The 20,738-nt window shown below is 46.9% G+C and overlaps 1 long non-coding RNA gene across 1 annotated transcript; it reads right to left on the reverse strand.

Moving 5' to 3' along the window:
* Nucleotides 1–3,808: 3,808 nt before the first annotated feature.
* LOC138719524 (uncharacterized) lies at nucleotides 3,809–12,039 on the reverse strand. The gene is made up of 7 exons (XR_011337223.1): nucleotides 11,974–12,039; nucleotides 11,211–11,323; nucleotides 8,113–8,285; nucleotides 6,081–6,353; nucleotides 5,370–5,543; nucleotides 5,057–5,095; nucleotides 3,809–4,306 (listed from the first exon to the last, which is right to left on the reverse strand). It is a non-coding gene; the product is annotated as an uncharacterized lncRNA (long non-coding RNA).
* Nucleotides 12,040–20,738: the final 8,699 nt, after the last annotated feature.

Here is a 20,738-nt window from a genome sequence, read left to right on the forward strand (position 1 = left end):
GCGGAATCACCTTTTAAATAAAGAAGTGCTTGACTATAAAAAGAGTGCAAAGCACTGGAAAAATGAGGAGGATGCTTCCCCATACCTTTTCCCTTCCACTCCTTCGACACACATGTAGGCTCTTCTCCTGCCCCCCCGGGGTCAGGACATTTCTCTCTCTCACACCCTCACTCTCTCTGCCTCCTCATTGCAGGCTCCAGCAAAATGTCAGAGGAAGGGAGAAGTGACAAGCTTATAAGAAAATGGATCTCTCGTTCTGTTTGAATATTACATTAACCCCCAAGCTCCGCTGCTTCATTTGTCAGCTTTTTCAGAGCTCTCCATCTCGCCAGCACCCCTGACCCGGTTGCTCTGATTAGGGATGATCAATGGGCACATTTGCGGCGGAGCTCTTTACACACTGCAAGACCCTCGGCCTTCAGTCACTCATGCAGATAATAACGGCACTTCGAGTCACTTGGCCATAACTCCAAGCTTCATTAAACAGGGGGGATGTCACCGAAAGTCCCTTTAACTGTCTTTTTGCTTCTCCACAAGGGAACAAATTGACAGTACTGAGAAATGGGATTTGGGATATAAATAAAACCCTGGTGTGGGCATTGCGCTGCCTGCCGGCGGTTGGCCTGTGCCTGTGTGCAGGAGGTTCCTCGCTCAGTGATGGTGGGAGGAAAGGCAGGCAGTGCAGAGTATCGCCTGATAGGGGGTTTGCACAGAAACACGCCTGAGGTCAGGAACAGCATCAAAAGGAATGGTTTCCCCAGACGGAGCAGGCGTTAGAGAGAGAGACCTGTCAATCAGCACCTCTGTCATGCTGCCGTGACTGCTCACAAGCTGTGCTGCACATCACACAGCAGTCAGCTTCGCTTGGACAAAATCCCTGCTCTGAAGGGCCTGTGTCTTCCGAGAGGCTTCATCCACTGTTTTACAGACAGGGGTTGTTACTGGCGAAAACTGGGTGAGCAGAAGCTCCCAGGGCAGACACCAGGAGGTGAAGGCACAGGAGCAGACTGCACCCCACGCCCTAGCTGGCTGCTGCTGCAGGCAGGTGCATGCTTAGGACTCTGTTCTCATCACAGACATTTATCTCACAGGACATTCCCTGCCTTCTATCTGCACATACCGCCTACTCAAGGAGTCTGCAGGCCCTTAAGCCACCTCCCTGGTGCCACAGAAAACCTCTCCATTGGGATTCACCTCCAGGCCCCTTTGCACCAGAAACATCAGCACAAGCTCTGAGAAGAATCAAAAGGATGCTGAAGCAGCTGGAGGGCTTGAGTCAGTGGGTTTTAAAGCAGGAGGGGCAACACACACATAGAGAGGAAAATGTTAGATTAAAAAGAGAAAAGGCAAACTGGAGAGATTTGCTGTACTGCAGTGCTGGCTACAGGGCGAAACCTGCTTATTTTCTAATGTCCAAAGGGGCTCTGGAGCAGGGAGTGCATAGATAGGACGAGGGGGAACAGTTTGAAGCTGAAATAGGGGAGATTGGAATGAGATCTTGGGAAGAAATGTTTTCCTCTGAGGGTGGGGAGGCCCTGGCTCAGGTTACCCAGAGAAGTGGTGGCTGCCCCATCCCTGGAGGGGTTCAAGGCCAGGTTGGATGGGGCTTGGAGCCCCTGATCCAGTGGGAGATACCCCTGCCCATGGCAGGGGGTGGAACTCGGTGGGCTTTGAGCTCCCTTCCAACCTAAACTATTCCATGGTTCCTTAATTCTATGATCAACTGCTGTCCAACGGATTCTTAGCTGGAGGATGGGTTACACACAGTTGCTGGAAACAAAAGATCTGCTCAGATAAGGACCTACATCATTCCAGGACACAGCCTCAGGCAGCTGCTTCAGGCATTCTGACCTGACACTTCAGCTGAGTAAAGCTATTTCACAGAAAAGATGCTATCAACAGAGGGGTGCGAGCCCAGACAAGAATTGCGCACTGTGCTCCTGAGGTCCAGCACAAGTTTGCTCCTAGCTCTTCATAGCTTGCCAGAGTTAAGATTTCAACCAATCCGAACGTCTATGCACATTTGGATTCCAGTTTTCAAACACCATCTCCAGCTTAGAAGAAATGCCAGCCTTGCTCTAGAATAGAGACCGGTGTCTTCACCCAGAGAAAAGGTTCCAATACTTGCAAAGATTTAAGGCGCTATACTTTTTAAAAGCTCTTTTCTCTCTCTACAGTTAAACTTCCCATAGGAAATGCTCTGCTTCACAGATAAACAGCCTGTGCTATTTCCCATCTACTTTGAAGTTGGAATAAAAGCCTGATGAAGCATCAGAGGGAAAAGCAAGTCTTCCACTAGATGTTTTCACAGAGAAATGAAACCCAGACCCACAGCAACCCAAACGTAATCCTTTGCATTTCTAAGCCATGCCAGATATTCCCCTGACAATTTGTTCCCAGCGGTCTGACCCCTCGCAACGGGGTGTGAGCAGATCCTATCTGATCCCAAGCAGCCCACTTCCAACTGAGCGCTGTACAAATCATCCATCCACCCTTTCAGCGGGTCTGAGGGGACAATGCTTTCCAGCAGAACCTTAGAACAAGGTCTGCATCCTTTTCCTTCCCTGCAAACGTCTCCAAGTAGACCCTCCTATGTACTTGAGCCAGGCATCGTGCTTGTCCTGTTAAGGCATATTCCACGCTCACAAACAGGCGCCACTGATTTCAGTGGATGTCAGTGCAGGCTCATGTGCTGTCACCTCTAAGAGGAGTCCCATATTCAGCACAAACGGCAGCCACTTCCTTTGGGAGACTCCTGACCCCAGACAGAATTTCCCCTGCCTCCACAACCCAGCCTGCAGAATGAGCCACTGTCTTTAAAACAAACACTCCAGAGCTGTGCCTCTCATTACCTCCTGGACTTTTGTCCCCGTATTCATGGGAAGGAGTACCTTGGCCATCAAGCAGTCACTTGAGCGCTCCTCACTGAATGGGGCCTGATTTATATGTGTGGTGCCTGCCTGGCCTGCCACTCTCTGTAGCTCAACTCAGCACACTGGAGGAATTATTCTAGCTGAAACAAGACACAGAGAGTGTTGGGATCAGGCCACAAAGACTTCAATAAAGGCAACAAGCACATAATAAAGCCACATGACAACCAAGCATTACAAAAGGCTGTCCCTGCGAACAGTGATGTATTGCAAGAGTTCCCATCACAGCTCTCTCTGCTTTATCCAAACCCAGTCATCCCTCAAGTGCAGAGGATTCCCGTGTTCTGCTGTTGTTCCCTCCCTTGCAGCAGCACTGACCACAGGTTGACAGAGCCCGGTGCTGATGCCCAGCAGCCTCTGCAGGGACACTTCTGTACCAAACCTGTCTCTCCTCACCCTACTCTAAAGCCAGGGAAGATCACAGGGAGGCACTGGCACTCACAGTATCCAATCAAGTGATAACAGCTCAAAGATCAAAAGCACATTAAACCCCTTGATTAGGCCAATCTTTTTATCCTCTTTCTTTTAAGAAGAAACCCAGTCTCAGGTGGGAACGACAGCACTGCAGCAGCTGAAAACCTAACCCCTGCAAGTAACCAGATCCCAAACAGGTTCCCAGTCTCATGAGAGCTCTCGGGCTGCCCCCAGAGGACCAACAGCAGGTAAAACAGCGAGTAAAGGTGAGAGAGGAATTCCAGCATCAACATCACGCTGCAGTAGAAGAGAAGAAATCCATATCCAGAAAACCAGGTTAGTTCTGAAAGGACAACAATATTTATACTAACACGATCAGATATTTCATGCAGGCTCTGCATTATTCAACTGATCCTAAGCCAAAAAACAGGCCTGCTGCTCTCCAACAAGTCACAGTCCTCGCTTCAAGATTGGTCAAGCTGTGTCCTCAGAGAGTTCTATAAAACAACATGTTACAGGTTGTTGATCTGCATCCCATCTTGTGATTTATGAAATGGAAGCATTGTCCGAGCCGCCCTCGAGGCCACCACACTTTTACAGCAAGGAGGGGTGAGGGGGAGGAGACGAGTGCTGGATACATACACAAAAAGGGCAATAAATATGACATGCTCATGCTGTTTAAGGGAAGGCAGCCTGGATGTGCAGCGGAAGTGCAGCCTGAACCCCAACACCTGCTGGATGTAATGGACTCTGAAGTGTTGTTTCAGAATTAATCAAGTCATTTAAAATCATAGCTGTAGTCTCCATTCACTACTCCTGTGCATAAACGCGCTGATCCCGATACTAATCCATGTCGGGTGACTTGAGCAATAGATCACCGTAATTGCCATTTTAAGGCTGCAAATTGGAGCTAAAATAACCAGATGCAAAAGAGATGGCCATATCATACCCTCAAGATGGATCTTCAAAGTTCAAGGAGAGTTCAAGCATGGAAGAGGCAATAGAGAGGGGTCAAGTGTAAGGAGATTGTTCATGTTCAAGAGGAATTAACTTTACAAATATATTGTTTCTGAGGTGGTAATTGTACCGTCTTACAGCTATTCATACCTCATTTAATCTTTGCATTCTTCTCAGCCATTAGAAGGATTGTTCCCCATTGAAATAAATTTGATTTTGACAAAATATTCTGGTTTAGAACTGCAGCTAATTCCCCAAGAGTTTTTACTTTATAAAATAATCCTCTCTGGAACCACGCAGCCCAGAACCAGCTCCAAGATCATTAAATGAGAGGCTTGGAATCTGTGTACAAGGCAAGAGCGCTTAGACAACTGCCTCTTTTTATTGTCAGGGACATAGGAAGTCAGACAATTAACAAATACAGAGCTTGAGAGCTCATCAAGAAGAGCATTCGGGCTGCTGTTCTCACTGAAATAATCAGTGTGTCTGCGGCCCTGGTCTGGGAGCTTCCAAGTGTTCAAGCACTTCACCTACCGTGGATTTTAAGGTTACCGACACATAAATGCCATTTAGCATTGAAGGGTATATAATTTCCTATAGAGTCAGACAAATAAAAGTTCACATAAAGTGAGAAGTCACTTGCTCTCTGCAGAAATCTGCAGCAGACAGGGAGCATTCAAGGGTGGGATTGGAACAACAGTAACTGCACGGTTCTGCTGATGCTTACAGAGTCTTCCACAGTAAAATACACATACCTGCCATCAGAAGACAGCAGTCCTAACACCTCTGCAGCCCTGTAAGATCAGAGCAAAATACATTTTAATAACCTGTAGGGCAAGGGCACAAGGAAGTTTCAACCCACTCAGGAGCACTAATTTAAGAATGTCTGTATCTGATAGGCTTCTCTTTTTAAGAAATCAGATGAGCCCATTAATTGTGTGTTCCCTTGCCCAGCTTCAAACTGCACCATTAAAGTACAATTCTGGCTTGTTGTTGAACCACCGCCAGACCTAGGAATTCCTCTTGGCATCTATTAAATCATTTGCACAGCAGACAAACCCCAACTACCATTGTTTCTATGAGCCTGAGTTGCAAGAGTCTCTGCTGCTAAGCTGCAATTGAAACTTGCTCCTGCTACAACTCCCGTGGATAAAGGGACAGCTTTTCAGCCGGCATAAATCAGCACAGCAACATTGTCTTTTGGAGAGCTATGCTAATTCCTCCTGGCGAGGATCTGGTGACCTGAGCACATCCAAACAATGCTGTTAGACAGATAATGTGCTACGGGTTACTTGATAATTTCTGCAGCATAATTGGCCAACATGGAAACGATGGAAATGATTGAAGTTCATAACTAATTGCAGCCATTACCGAGACAGCATTATTTATGATGAAGTGCACATAGGAGGCCTGGTTCTGAGTTCACTCACATCTCATTCTAGTTTTTGACAGGTAGCTGGTGATGTTTCCTGTGTGCCCAGCCCTGGAAGAGGTCAGCCATCATGGCTACAACTGCATTTTCAGCATATGAAATTCTGTATCAGGTTCAGAACACAAGGAGAGTAAGGTCTTTGGTGCTGCAACTCTAGGGTGAGTAGGAAAAAGCCTGAGTTTAACTTGTTCTTTGATTTCCCTGCCAGCAGAACTAACTAGCCTACCTGCCCTTGATGCTTCAGGCAGCCTGGGGCCTCCACTGTCTCTTGCCTCCTGTATTTACGTGGCTGTCAGGTCGGGTGGGACTACAGCAGCCTCGTTTGACAGGTTCAGTGCTGACATTACTGGTGTTTCCAATAGTCAAATGCTGCTTTGTATGGAACCGGGACAGAGCTGAGTTTTTCTCAAAAAGCTTACACCGCATCTACAGTGCCAGTCCAAATTAAATGGCTTGATCTTCCAGTGTTCTTCTACAGGTCTGACCATTAAGTCTTGACAGGAGCTTTTGGGAGCTGGCTTCTCTTGCAGGTCTGCTTCCAACTGTGGGTGCTCAGTTCAGAAACCCAGCTGGTGAGAAGATGATTCACAGCAGTGTTGCTGGAGTAACTTTGGAACTTCCTAGACGGGGAGAAAAATCAGCCTGAATTCAAACACAGACACAAACACACAAATAGCTATGATCTGTAACAATATATTTATATAAATGTATGAAAATCAAGTCTTGCAAAACATCCCCTGGTTGCACATACTCATCACACTCAATGCAGCCAAGCCAAAGCGGAGAATCTCTTGCACAGAATGAACAGTTCCGTATCTCTATTCTCCCCAAAGTCCTTGTCTAAAAACAATCATTTGCAAATTGTAATTTTTCTCCACCTTTCATAAACATCAGCAGTAGCGCCGTCTGCTTGCTCTCCCCCTCTCTTCTTCTTATTCAGGATATCAGGCAGATAAGAGTTATCAGTAAAGGTCATCCTCAATTTCTGTACAGAAATGATCTGTCTCCGGTATGTAATAAACATTTATCCATGCCTTTATTAGCTATATTGGATCTGACAGTTCTGTTAAACCATTTTCTTTCATTTTGCTAGGTCATGACGGTTAATGCTGCTAAAAAATCTCATCACTGCTTCTGATCACTGTATTGTCTTCTCGGCATTATCAGAATTTTGTAAAGGTAAGCACTGGCTGGAATGACCTATTAAAGTTACAGCCCGTTGAGCTCCTGGCTTTTTTCTCACCACAATAAAAAAGCGAAGGAGTGCAAAGCATTAATTCTACTTTCGGGGTTATATTTAGTTGCGCAGTTGACATTTAGTGGAGCAGTCACTTCAAGCCTGCTTTGCATTGGTTTCGCTCCGTCTTTTTCACATCCTTGGGTTTCTGAAATGGTGTTGGAAGCCACACCATGGCAAATGAGCCCAATTAGTGGGCCCAAGAGGTGATGTCCTGGTTAACCCCTACCACGCCAGCAGTATGCTAGGCATGTGCTCGGGGTTTTTAAACAATCCCCATGACTTATGAAGCAGATTGAGAGGCATCTAAAACATTTTAATTCTCTGAAAGGCAGAGCAGCGGGCATCCCAAACCCCAGCACTACTCAGCACAGCACTGCAAGATACGCAGAAAGCTCAGCTCCGATGTCAGACTTGGTGCAGTTCTATATTCACGTCTATGTTTCAACCATCAGGACAGACTTTCTTTCAGTGTAACACAAATCAGCTGCATCTATGCTTGGGGTGCCTTTCTTCAGACCCTGCCTGTTCTCTTGTGATGCTTACACCAAATTCATCACTACAGCATATCAGTACATGAAATATTATTCAAATACATTGTTGTCCAGCATTATTCCAGGCATGGGGGAAGAATTAATCACAGAAAGCCTTTTGTAAGCCTTCTTGGGTCCTCTTGCCACGTACCACAGGGCAACTACCCTGCAGTGACATCAGCCATCAGAATTTTCACCGCTACAGAATGAAACCTTTGGTCCCCACAGACCAAACTGTTCCCTGAAATGCTCCTGCAGTGCGTACAAAGTGCCAGTTTAACATGGTCTCGTGTGCTTTGTCAGTACACAGTCACCCCAGCTCAGCAGTCTGGTTGGTGATGCACCATCATGCCGTGACACTGAGCTGCTTATGTGAAGTGGACCCGTGCTCTCCTGTCCTTGGACAACACATTCACATCACCTGGGCCTCGAGCCAGAGGCCCACTGCCCCTCAGGGCAGCCATGGGGCAAATCTAGCCCATGGACCAAATCCAACCTCTGCCCACCCACCAAATTTTCTCCCTGTAGTCGGGAAAGGCTGCTCACGCAGCAAATGCAAGAGTGCTTTCCCCAAGCCATTCTCAAGGACCCAGCTGTAGCTTCACTCACCGGCAAGGGTAGACAGGGATGGCCCAGTGTGGCAACTCACTAGAACAACAGCAAAATGTTCTCCTGGTCTCCACAACAACAGGCACATCAAAAAGACAAATTTCTCCGAGTGCTCTTCATCTCTCTGTGTCCCACAAGTCCATGTTCAGCAGGGTGGTACATGTGATGTAGACCTGTGGCAAGAGAAGAGGTCCCACCTTCTCAATAAAAACGAATGCTCACCTTGCACACACAGGGGCTTGTGTCCCTGCTGCCAGCTGGTAGGCCCCAGGGAAAGGCAGGAATTCCCTGCCCTGGCTTTCTGCATGCCAAAACTCCCACAAATTTCAACAAAGGAAGATCAGGGGTGGTAACCCTGATGCCCCAGCTAACTTAACCCAAACCCTGTGGCAAAGTACCCATGTTTGGAGACAGAGGCCTCTCTTCCTGGTCTCTAAGTGGCCACCCAGCATAAGTATCTCCCCACAATAATTCATGAACAAGTTTCAAACGGGGCAGGCTTGGCTGTGGAGGTTGGCTCAGACGTGATTATCCTTTTCCCCAGCCAAAGTTAGGAGTGCAGACAATAGACTCATAGACCAGTAGCTGCACTCTGACCTTGATGTTTCAGACCACCAAGCTGTTAAACAAGAGCCAGGACCCCTGTGGTCATGGGAATCTCCAGCATGTGACTAAGACGGTAACACTATATTTATTGGCGGGCTTCGCCTAAAGCTCTTTCACATTTCTCAGGTGCACGTCTACTTGCAAGATGCTACACGTTTTATAACAGCAAAGCATGAAGAAGCAATCAAAAGGGTAGAAAAGCAAGGAATAAAATGCGGAGGAAGGTGAGGAAGAGGAAAAGAGAACTCCTCCTAAAAGCTTCTAAATGACCCTGTAGCGGCAGCTTCTGTCTGCAGTTTTTCATGTATCGCCCCTGCTCCTTTAGTTTGGTTGATAAATAAAAATTCACTACTGAGCCTTCTCAGACTATAAGCAGGTAAATCTGTGCCCTGTAAACACAACAGTTTTGGCCCCAGGCTCCATTTCCCAGGCATTCCGGTTAAAACCAGCAAAGTGGTTCCTCATGGCTGGGAGTGGATTCCCGTGCTATTGAGAATTCACCTTAAGCAGTCACTTTTGCCAGGCTTAGTTTACCCTCTGTGCAGTTCCTTGGAGAAGGAGGAATGGATATGGAACAAATCGGTTTTGAAGAGCCAGTCTTCCGGGAAGATGGAATTCCCAATGTCTGACTTCTCTACGAGCTAGCATATTTGTGCAAAGAAGCAAGAACAACCACTAAAATCACCTAATCAACCAATTTGCCAGGTTATTTGTCTTTAAAATGAGATATTTAACTTATCCTGCTATATGATGATAAATTTTTAGTAGAGGAGAGCCAACACAGCCCTAAAAAATCAAATCCATACCCAGACAATGCAGCCAGTAGTTAACAACTACTATAGGTGACGCTTCAAACACTCTGAGGTGACGACATTTAGCTGATATGCCTTCTCTGTTTTTTGCAGGTTGGCAAAAGAAGAAAAATGGTTCATCTACGAACAAGTTTAACATAACCTTGAGATAAATAGCATGCAGAAGTTAGAAGCCTGACTCAGTTTAGCAGTTAAATCATTTATTCCTCGGCTGACAAAAAACAAACTCTGCCCTGAAGTCATGATCAGCATGATCCTCTATTTGAAGTCCCACAAACTGTTCCAGGGATGGCCCTTGTGATTTGGCCAAAAGGAAACATCACTCTCAGCGGCTCTGGAGCAAATGGAGATTCTCAGTATGAGGATATTAAATTACCATGGCTTTTGCAACATGGGGCCCAATTGTTAGTGGCCCCCTCCCTCTGACGGCCAAGACGTGTTCTTCCCTGCCGTGAGCACTCATTGTCACACCTAATATTTGCAGGCTTTGATAATAATAAAATTGTCAAGATAATAGCAGGGAAGTTTGGGTAGGAACTCAGTTTTGAAAAGCCAGCTGTGCATGGCAGTCACTTCTCCTAAGAAGATGCCTTCAGAAAGCAAAATTAAAGCTTGCTCATGAGAAATGTGCCTTCCCTTTTTATTATCCCTCTCCCCAAAAGAAGAAGAAAGGAAAGCAGAGCTGATGGACAAGAGGAGGAGGAAAACCACTTCCTGCAGAAATTATTTTTACATGAGTTTAAACTTCTTTTTGTTTCCAAAAGCATTTTGGTCCAATAATGCTGCCAACAGCAGAGCAGGTCTTAAATCAGAGAATAATTACCTTTGTGAGCTTTATTGATAGCACTGATCCAGCTGAAAGAGTCTGGGGGCTCTTCCCCCTCATCCACCTTTTTGCATGACACAACCATTCAGCAGCTCAAATGAGGTGGGGCGTAATGTGATTTTTGGGAAGAATGGTACTATTGTTGCAGTCCAGAAAATCTGTATTTCTTAGGGTTTGGCCAAACTTGCTCCTTTATCCACAGAAAATAATGGTTTTAAAAAGAAAGGAACAAGAAAAAAGTCTGCTCCCTCTTCCCTTTTGCCCTTTATCCCTATTTCAGACAACGTCATCCTGAGTTATCAAGGCCAAGGGACTTTTAAACATGCGTGAAGGAGCTGTGCAAGGGTAAACACCATGGGCTGAGCCCTCGCTGGACAAGAAGCCAAACCTCTCTCTTGTGCATCAGGAGGGCTACCCAGCAACCTACAGAGCCTAGGGGCTGCGCTGTGACCAGCATTGGACAGTCTTCATGCACCTCTCCAGGGTTTTTTGCTCACTTTGGCCACACTTTAAGTAGCACAGTTTTAAAGTTGTCTGAATTTAAGTATTTTTCCCAGCACCAGACACTCCTCTCCAATTCAGAGACACAAAAATTAGATACTTGCTTCTGGGTTCAGAACTCTCCTTGCTGTAAATGGACTGCACTGAGAGGTGCTGCTCTGTAGTGACCTCAACCCCGCAGCCCTGTTCACTCAACAGAGGGAGAGAGAGGATCAGAGCCAGAAACAGCCTTCCACTAGGACACTGAGTGATGAAAAACCACCTCAAGGCAGGCCAGCCACCACCCTCCCCTGATGACTGTGCCACCATTTATGCAACTCAAATAGGTCAGTGTGGTTCATTAACATACCTACATTCACAGAGCACACTTCATGCAGTTCGAAACGCAGCCTCTCAAGTCCCGTGACACTTTGGGTCACTCATACTGAGCAGGGAGTGCACATGATGGGATCTGTATTCCAACCCTCTGTAGGAAAGAGGAAAAGACCAGCCTTAATGCCTGAGCCTGCCAGCAGAGATCTCTTCCCTGAGCCCCCTCAGGTATTTCCCGTACTGTGCAGTGGAAAGCAGACTTCATGGGACAAGTGTCCGCCATTTGCTCCGCTCTTTGCAAGTGTTTCGGCCCTCAAGCAGCTGATGGGGTGACTTGCTGGGGAGCTTTGGGACACCACACAGCTTTATGTTTCTGGCCCTTGTAGGCTGCCAGAGTCAGGAGCAGCCAGAACGCAGGCTGAAAACAGGGATATGTCTTTTCACTGGCTAGTGCCCTACAGTTATTTATACAGCAGGGGTGAAATGAGCGTAAATTACCAACACATGTAGCGCAGTCACTAACTCAGATTTGCAATGCATTGCTGTCTGAGCAGGATCAAGCACCCAAGATGCAACACAAAGCTAAAGCAAAAGCAGATAGGATTGGCTAGGCAGAGCTGAAGCCTCAGGCAAGACCCAATGGAAAGGCATTTCCTCAAGGCAACAGCTCCCAGCAGCAGCCAGGGTGCTGTGAGGGAGTGGCAATCTGGAAAAGAAATCAACAACCATGAGCAGAGACATTAGCAAGCTTGATACTCCTAAGATAAATAAACATAACATAGGAATGGCAAGTCATGCCCTTACACTTCAGCCACGCTGCCTTCTGAGAGGTCTGAAGAATGGATCGCAGTTCTAATAACCCATATTCTTCCCACTGACAGATCCAGACAATGGGATCCCACCACCACCTTCCCTGTTAGAAGACAACAAAAAGAGAAAAACAGTTTTTAAATACCCCCTTTTAAATACATTTTTTCATGTTTCCCCTATAAATCTAGTGGGGTGCAGACATACACTTATGCAAATGTTGCCTCAGCAGCACAGCCTCGCTACTCCACTGAGCACTAACCCCAGGCAGGCCGTTATCTGCACACTCACCTGCTTCTGCCTTGGTCACTTCTGTGCTTTGGCCGGCGTGTGAATCGATGTGTGCCACATAAAGCTATTTCTTTGTTTCATCTTGTGCTAAATTACCTATCAGCAGTGAAAGAAATCAGAAGCATGTCCAAAGAATACATATTCTCAATAGCTACTGCACCACTGCAGCAGCAGCCTGTTCCACTCAGCCAAAGCAAGGTATGGCTCCAAAGGGCTTAGATTTCAGAGCTCACAGAAAGCCAGTGTATTGCAGGTATTTATAAATGCACACACACACATACAAACAATGTGTATGCACTGTGAAAGTAAATACATGTTCCAGAGGAGTAAGCTTACTTGCAATGGGCCATTAAGCATCCAATGGCACACACTGATTAAAGGGAGATCTTTGTGGCCCGAGATTATTATTACTTCTGTATTATCTCTTCTTCCATTGTTTGGATGCTCTGGAGTTCCATCAGTGTAAAAGACAGCAGAAAAGCAGGTGTCTAACTCACTGCATTGAAGTCTACATTTAAAACAGTGAAACTTGTCAAATTTAACTTGTATATTTTGCCTAAACGGAGCTACTTGCTTTGCTGTTCTCCCTGCAGGTAAGAAAGTGCTCAGCACATCCATTACTATGGTACTACCTCCTGGGGGAAAATAAATTAAAGAAAGAACCAGCAGGATCTTCAGTGTCAGCTGGGATCCTGGCCTCCCGCAGGGGCAAAGGGAAGAGCTGCATCCACAAGTGGCACAGGAGGCAGCACTCACAGCTGAAGTCAAGACTGGAAACAGCTTGAACTCCCTGACAACTTTATTTCTCTCTCTCTCTCTTGGTGGGCCTGTGCTCCTGTGCTTTAGATCTGAGTTCCTGATGTGCCACTCTCCTCCCCTTTAGGAGCCAACACGTTGACATTCTGTGCCTTTCAGAAGGAGATCTGTCAGCAAAGCATGAAGAAGCAATCAAAAGGGTAGAAAGCACGGAACAGACCCCATTTCTTAGTCCCAAACATAGGACTTAAAACAGTATACACAATGTAAGGATTTTCCTGGCTGTTCCCCCTCGAATAAGCAAGGGAGCTCGTGTTTTGCTGGGAGTTGCTCAGCCTGAAAGCCAATGTTGCAGCTCCTGCCTGCAACCCAAGTTTCTCCTCAAGCTAGTGGATCTGTTCCTTTGAGAGGGGCAGCATGGGACAGAGGAGGAGAGGGGGGAGGGGGGGAAGCTTTTCTTTACACTTGTGCTGTTCTGAATGTGGACCATCTGTGCCCCCAGCTGGAGTGCTGGAGATGGTCTGGCACTTGAACCACACCATATTTACAGATCTAAACACAAATGGCTACTGCCTGATTGTTTCATGATTCATTAGTCAGACAAGCTCTCCTCTCCCGCCAGCACAGCTGTTACAGAGTAAACCTTTGTCACTTAATAGGCCTGATTATTACTTTCCATCAAAGGTATTGATCTGTGTCATCTCTACTTAAGGGAAAAGGGGAGAAGCGAAAAGGGGACCAAACTGTGTCAGGAAAACAAGAAAGGGGGGTGAAAAAATTACAGAACAATGACATTTGTATGGTGACGAGAGGCAGCGGTCAATACACTTAATCCCTCCTGGATGTACTGTATTCATTTACCATGGTGACTAGGTTACTTGTGGAGATAAAACATCTCACATGATGTGGCATTCCTTGCACTGCACCAGACTGCTGCAGTCACACAATATGGCCATGCATATAATTGGACAGCCAAATACACACTGTGAATGAACAAACAGTATCTCAAAAAACAGAAATCAAAAAAATAGAAATCAATTAAGTCACGCAGCAGAAGGTAAAAATACAGGTTCTTCTCTAAATGGCATGAGAGCAAGCGAAGAGATTGGTAGCGAGACTTTAGAGAACCACCCCAGGGTTAAGCCCTCATCCACCCCAGCCAACAGCTCCACCCCACTTTACACCAGTGAAGGAGCTGGCCCTTTTTGTTTGCTGAAGGAACTGGGCACAGGATGTGTTCTGTGACATGATTGCAATGCAGAGTGTATTTAGCACAGCTCAAGAGCTTCTTGCTCCAGCAGCCGCCTGACAAGCTGTCATTGCAACTGCAGTGTTATTGCAAACTCACTCACTCACTCCATTGGTGGGACGAGGTTTGCAGCATCCAGATTGAGATCTTCATTGCCTGACTCACAACTTGGTTAGCAGTAGCATTATTTCTTCCCTGCTGTATCTGAGGTGGTACCTGGGACTCGCCACTCCATTGACCGAGAGACACTTCAGAGACACGCATGCAGCTCTAGCAGCCCGCTCAGCTGTGGTGGTGGGGAGCAAGCTCTCCAGGAAAGATGGTTTCACTCTTTCTATTTTCCATGCTTTTAAGGAATCATCTCCCCCGAAGCCAAACCCCAAAGCCCTTGTCCAGTCCTCTTTCAGACTAAACAGCAGTGAAGGTCTGGGAACTATGAGACAGCAAAGAAGCCAAAGCAGAGACGGCTTGAGTTGTGTGCATTGCAGCACAACAGCATCACTGCTCAGGCTACTAGAATCAAAGAGGAATAAAATCCACCAGTGTGTCTTCAGAGCTGAACAGGACATAAGATTGCTGTGAATGCTTTGAGTGCTGCATTCAGTTCTCCACAGTTTCAGGAACAGCCCCAGAATTACTGCTCCTCAGCAATCCCAGAACTTACTCTTTCTGGGTGAAACCCACTCCACTTCCCTTGCTCCAAGTCTCAGTAGCTTTAGGATGGGTCTTTTCAGCCCTTTTGGATCAGGAGTCCAGAACCCAAACTCATTCCTACCTGGACAATGAGTTCTTGGTGATATCAGCCCATGCACCTGCTGCATATTGCAAGTACAGAGCAAGGTCTAACACAAAGAAGCCCTGACAGGATGGGACTTATGTTCCACACGAGAACAGAACAATTAACTACTGCATAGGCCACCAGTAAGTACTCAACAAAGGGGATTCTGCGTGTTCCTTCATGCAGTTTGTTTGCTGTGCAGTCCTGCAAGGACAGCCCTAATTTTCCCTACCTACTCCTTTTCCCCCCACCAACAGCTCTCAGGAGCAGTCTATAAACATAACGAGCTTCTCGTCAAACCAAGATGTGTTTTTCAAAGCAAAGAGGTCAGTGAGATGCTCCACAGGGAATAACAGGTATTTAAGGTAAAACACTGTTGAGAAAGAAAAAGAGCAGGAGAGCAGCAATCTAAACCAGCGGTGTGGAAGACCTGCTCAAAGCACTTTGGTTTCCCTGGAGGCGCCACACCTGCCATGTCCAGCCAAGGTTTGCAGAGTGCAATGACAGATGCTGGCCCTGCATGGCAGCAGACTGCGAAGTGACCAACACTCTCATGAGAGAAGTGGTGTGTGACACGGAATACTTTCTACAGTCCAGCTTCCACCCAAAGCTCTGAAACAGACCAAAGCATACATGCTTTTCTGATTGTGCCCCTAAGGAAACCTGGCCCTTCCACCCTCATATTACCACGAGCCCGCTGAGATCCCATTCCCACCCACTCACTCCCACATCCTGGGGCATATATGTTTTTGCTGGACGGAAAGGAAACTCAGAAGGGTGCAGCACACAACACTAAGCAGGAGTTGTGGCACACAGAACCCATGGGGAAGTGTTGCTTGGCAATACTGCGTGTGCTCAGCTTCCCGCCAAGGGACCGGCACTGTCACTGTGCCAGGAAATCAGCCAGTCAGCTAACAGGCAAAGCAGTGGCCACAGAAGACAGAGAAGCAGAAGGGAGCCGTCAAACCCAAGAGACATGCTTGCTCTCTTCTCTTCCTGCGCTACAATAAATAGCAGGGGGGTAAGGGTGGGCGGGGGCAGAGAGGAATCGGAGGGATGCTGTAAATTTTAGCTTAATCCACTTATCTTTCTAATGCATGACAGAAGAAAACTCCTTGGTAAGCGGTTAAAGAAGGACCAAACCCAGCATACCAAGGTGATACTTAAAGCTTGGATTATGAACAAGAACCTTCCCATTTATAAGCTGTCTTGGAATGGAACAGAGTGACGTTTTATCACTGAATCATTTAGAAGCAGGCCCAGTAAACCAGCCAGGAGCAGGCTGTTAGAAACCATCCTGCAGCAGGCAGGGCTTTGCTGTTGTTAGTGCTTCATTTTTTTGCCTTGGAGATGATGTTTGATCCTGGTAGTTGGTGACAAGACTGGAACAAAAAGCCAGCAAGAAGAGAGGAAAGACAGACACACACAATTAAAGAAGAAAAAACTCCCACTCAAGTTGCTCTCAAATGCAATCTTTGCTTTCCAAAATCTGTCCTTTCTGAGAATTCTCCGAGCAGGGTTTTAGTACTCGTTCATAGAAATGGATTGTCCTTGGAACGGAAATGCTGCTCACCAGCTGCAGTGACTTTTGTAACAAGGTGCTGCTGAGACATACTAGACTTATTTTTCTTATTATTCTCACTGATGCAAATCTAGAGCAATTGTGCATAAGCCAAACACCACAGCTGCTCCCAGTTTAACCCAGTAAGACTCTGGGCAGACAGCATTACCAGCAAATCTCTTAAACATCACAACAGAACTGAGACAGAACTGACCCTTTTTCCTGCAATATGTACCAGAACCTGCCCCAGCACCCATAGTTAGGTATCTCTCTTCCTAAAGCAACAGGCACTAATAGCCCGGGAGATTTCCCACTTACTTCCCACACTGAGTTCCTCCATTCCCCTTCTTTTTAAAATAAGCAGCTTGACAGGTATAGCAGGCCTAAAGCGCCTATGGCGCAACCTGCCTACACACTAAATGCAAGGGTCTGATGAGAGATTCTCAACTGCGTTACTTTCCTCTCCCTTGTGCCTCTGTCACTGTGCTCAAAACAAAGCTGAATTAATTCACACCTTCATAAAGCAGAGGTTTGACTGGTCAGATCCAGTGGTGTCAATGGACAGAGCTTTGCTGAATCTGAAGGACCTACCTTGCCTGACTATTTCCTGGTGGGAAGAGCTTCCTTGTGAGAAGGACATTGTAGAGAGGAGGGTGCTGGCCTCTTCTTCCAAGTGACAGGGGACAGGACAAGAGGGAATGGCCTCAAGCTCCGCCAGGGGAGGTTTAGGCTAGACGTTAGGAAGAAATTCTTTACAGAAAGGGTCATTGGGCACTGGAACAGGCTGCCCAGGGAGGTGGTTGAGTCACCTTCCCTGGAGGTGTTTAAGGCACGGGTGGATGAGGTGCTGAGGGATATGGTTTAGTGTTTGATGGGAACGGTTGGACTCGATGATCCGGTGGGTCTCTTCCAACCTGGTTATTCTGTGATTCTGTGAAATAGCACAAAGCTGGCAGCATCACTGAAACCCTGCGAGCTATCACCTGCAGTCCTGAAAGGGTTGTGGGAACATCCCAGCAGAGCTCTCCAGAGCTGCATTACCAACTACAGCACCCTGCTCGCCAACTCAGGTCCTGCCTGGCTGCTGTGCGAGGCAGGGCAGGCACAGGCCGTCTCTCACACAGGTCTGGGGCAGCAAAAGTGTTTCTTGCCTCTGGGTTGCAGCCTGAAGAAAAGGAGACAACCATTCTCAACTCACCATGGGCCACAGACGCCTTCGTGCTGGACCTGAATGGGAGCAATTCCCATAAAACTCCTTGTGGCTAGTGATGAGGGTACCTTTCCTCTACGCTGGACACCTTTGTGGCTCTGCTCGACAGCACGCTGGGCCATCTCATTTAAACTACTGAACACCTAACAAGGTTGGACCAGATGATCTCTGAGGTCCCTTCCAACATGGCTTCTATGACTGAAGCAGAAGCAAAGAGTTCTCGTGTCACTTGCAGATCTTGGCTGTGGCACCAAGTCTGCAGCCACATCTGACCGAGTCCATCCACAGATTTTCCATATCAATCTATGTGTAGGAGCCAGTATAAATTGCAGCAGCCCTGTGTCAGGTTCCCTCTGTGACTCATGAAGTACTGCACTAGCAATTGAACTGTGTTGTCAGGCAAAGACATCTTCCCTAGTAGGGGAGGTGGGGAAGAAAAAAGAAAAAAAAGGGAAAGCTTCAGGTCAAACAATTGATTACGGCTTTGAATTACAGGGAGCTATTGATTTTTCATTAAATACCATGTACTGCTGTAAAGCGGAGAAAAAGTAATTCATTGATCAGAGCTGTGGGCCATGTTCACTTATTGGCTTCCTGCCACATCCCATTATTCCCAGTTCTAAATGTATATTGAAGTCAGTTCATCCTAATCATTGCCTCCTGTCACCAGAAATGTCTCTCAGTAACTATTAGTTTAATCACCCCTTTCTTACAATGGTAATGAGTGATAATATCCAGCATTACAGCGGATTCATGAATACTGCTCCTTGTACTACAGCGCAGCGTTTCACAGTGCTACAGTTACGGGTCTGTCAGCATTTCCATTACAAAGCCCCAGGCCTCGGACTTTATAAATCACTCCTAAAAATTTGCTGCTGGCAGGAATGCAGAGCGAAGGGCATCTGGGTTCTGGAGAGAAGGTTGCTGGAACCGTTCTCTGCAAAATCTTCCTGGCTGCAGTTGAGCTGCCTTGAACGAGTGCTGGAAAGAGAAGAAAAAAGGGGGAGAAAGAAGAGGAACTCTGCCAGCTCAAGCTGCTATTTCCAATTGATTAAAACGCCATCATTTCAAAAACAGGATAATCTCGCTGTTACATTGGACAGCAATGCCGGAGAAAGGCATGCTCTTCCCAAAGCTGACACACAGACAGCACTTCCACACCACCCTGCCAACAGTGACACTTCCAGCTTAAGAATGTCTCGTCTGAAACCTCTTGCCCTCGCAGGATACTTTGTTCCATGCTGGTACTGCCTTCTCTGTTGGGTCACCTGCGTTGTGAGAAAACCACTGGTGCAGGGCCAAGCACTGAAATCATGGAACAGTTTAGGTTGGAAGGGACCTTAAAGCACATCCAGTCCCACCCTCCTGCCACGGGCAGGGACAACTCCCACTATTGGTGGCACAGTTTTAGCAGAAGGTTTCTATCTAATTCCAGAATCCAACCTGGAGGGTTAGAGGGAAACTGGTCACCTTTGGGGTTTACACCCACACTGACTGGAAACCCTTCTGTTTCCAGGGACAAGCTGTAAGTTTCTCACTGGAATTCTGTGCCCAAAAAAATGGACAGCAGGCTCCAGCCCATGATTTCAAATCTTTGAGCTAAGATCTGCGGAGGTGAGCAGGTACCTTCACACTCTGCTCAAGCAAGCAGAGGGAAGCAGATATTGCAGAATTCAAACCCGTGCTATGATGACAGAAGATAAATGAAGAAGCAGACAGGAATCGACTCCCAGCTGCTGCAACCAGCACAGAGCCAGGGCTGGAATATATAGCAGTGACCATAAAGATTATTTCTACAAACACACCCAGGAGATCATCTGTTTCAAATGCTACCTTCTGCACTACAGAAAACCCAAAAAAAAAGCCAAAAGAAGTTGTGACTTGAAAGGAGTCAAAGAGAACAGGTAGCAACAGGGAACATCAACTGGCCATGCATTCTCAGGCTGCTTAAGGACTTTGTACACTGTCTGGGTTTGTCCTGGTTTTCCAGGTGCCAGAAGTGCCCCTCACACTCACGAGCACGTACTTGTACCCTGCACCAGTTGTCGGAAATCGCTTCTCCACAAGGAGAGAGCAAACTTTGTGTTCTGTAGGGAGCCTCTACTGCTACGTCTGTAGCTGCCTTCTTCCACCGTTTAATTCAGACACATCAGAGCTGCCCATCCAATCATCATTTCCTCACCACTGTGTCCATCACCCATATCCACCACTGGCAAGAACAAAAGAGTCACAATAGGGGGGCTCCCTGTTCCTCCCACCCCAGGTTCCCACCTCAGGCTCTCAGGGACTGACTTCAATGGGGCACACAAAGCAGAGTGGAAAGGATGGAAAAGTGGCACATTGCCCACTCGAGGAAAAAGGGACTGCTTTTGAGGAAAAATATCTGCATGGGACACCCAAGGGAGCTCTCTTGTTCTCTTACCGGTCTTCTGGCAATCCAACCCTGCTGGAAAGTCACGTCTAGCTACAGGCAGAAAAACAATAATTCCTTTACTTACCCATGTTCTTTTTGCATGAAATGTCTTCTGCAATGTGTTCCGATACACTGCCTCCCCCTGAAGCCAACCTCCTGCTGAAGCTCTTCACAGTTTGTCGCAAAGGAGAAGATGAAGCCTGCTAATTTCTGCCCTTGAGTTCAGAGCCTGTACTTGAGAGGTCAAGTGGGGCTCAAAGTGACCATCTGGACAGGAAAGAAATAGCAGATTCCAGCCATAAACTCACTTTTTTACAATGGGGCTCTGCAGAGATGGAAAGAAGGGTCCTACACATGACACGACAGAGGAGGTGGTGGCCACCATAAATACATTCTAGAAAAGAAAAATGAGTGATTATAGTGAGTGGGAATACAACAGACGATGACTGCATGGCTAGCAGTAATCAGTCTCAAGGCACCAAGTGATGCCCAGAGGAATCGCTC

This window comes from Phaenicophaeus curvirostris, chromosome 4, assembly GCF_032191515.1.
Source record: "Phaenicophaeus curvirostris isolate KB17595 chromosome 4, BPBGC_Pcur_1.0, whole genome shotgun sequence".
Taxonomy (NCBI): Eukaryota; Metazoa; Chordata; class Aves; order Cuculiformes; family Cuculidae; genus Phaenicophaeus; species Phaenicophaeus curvirostris.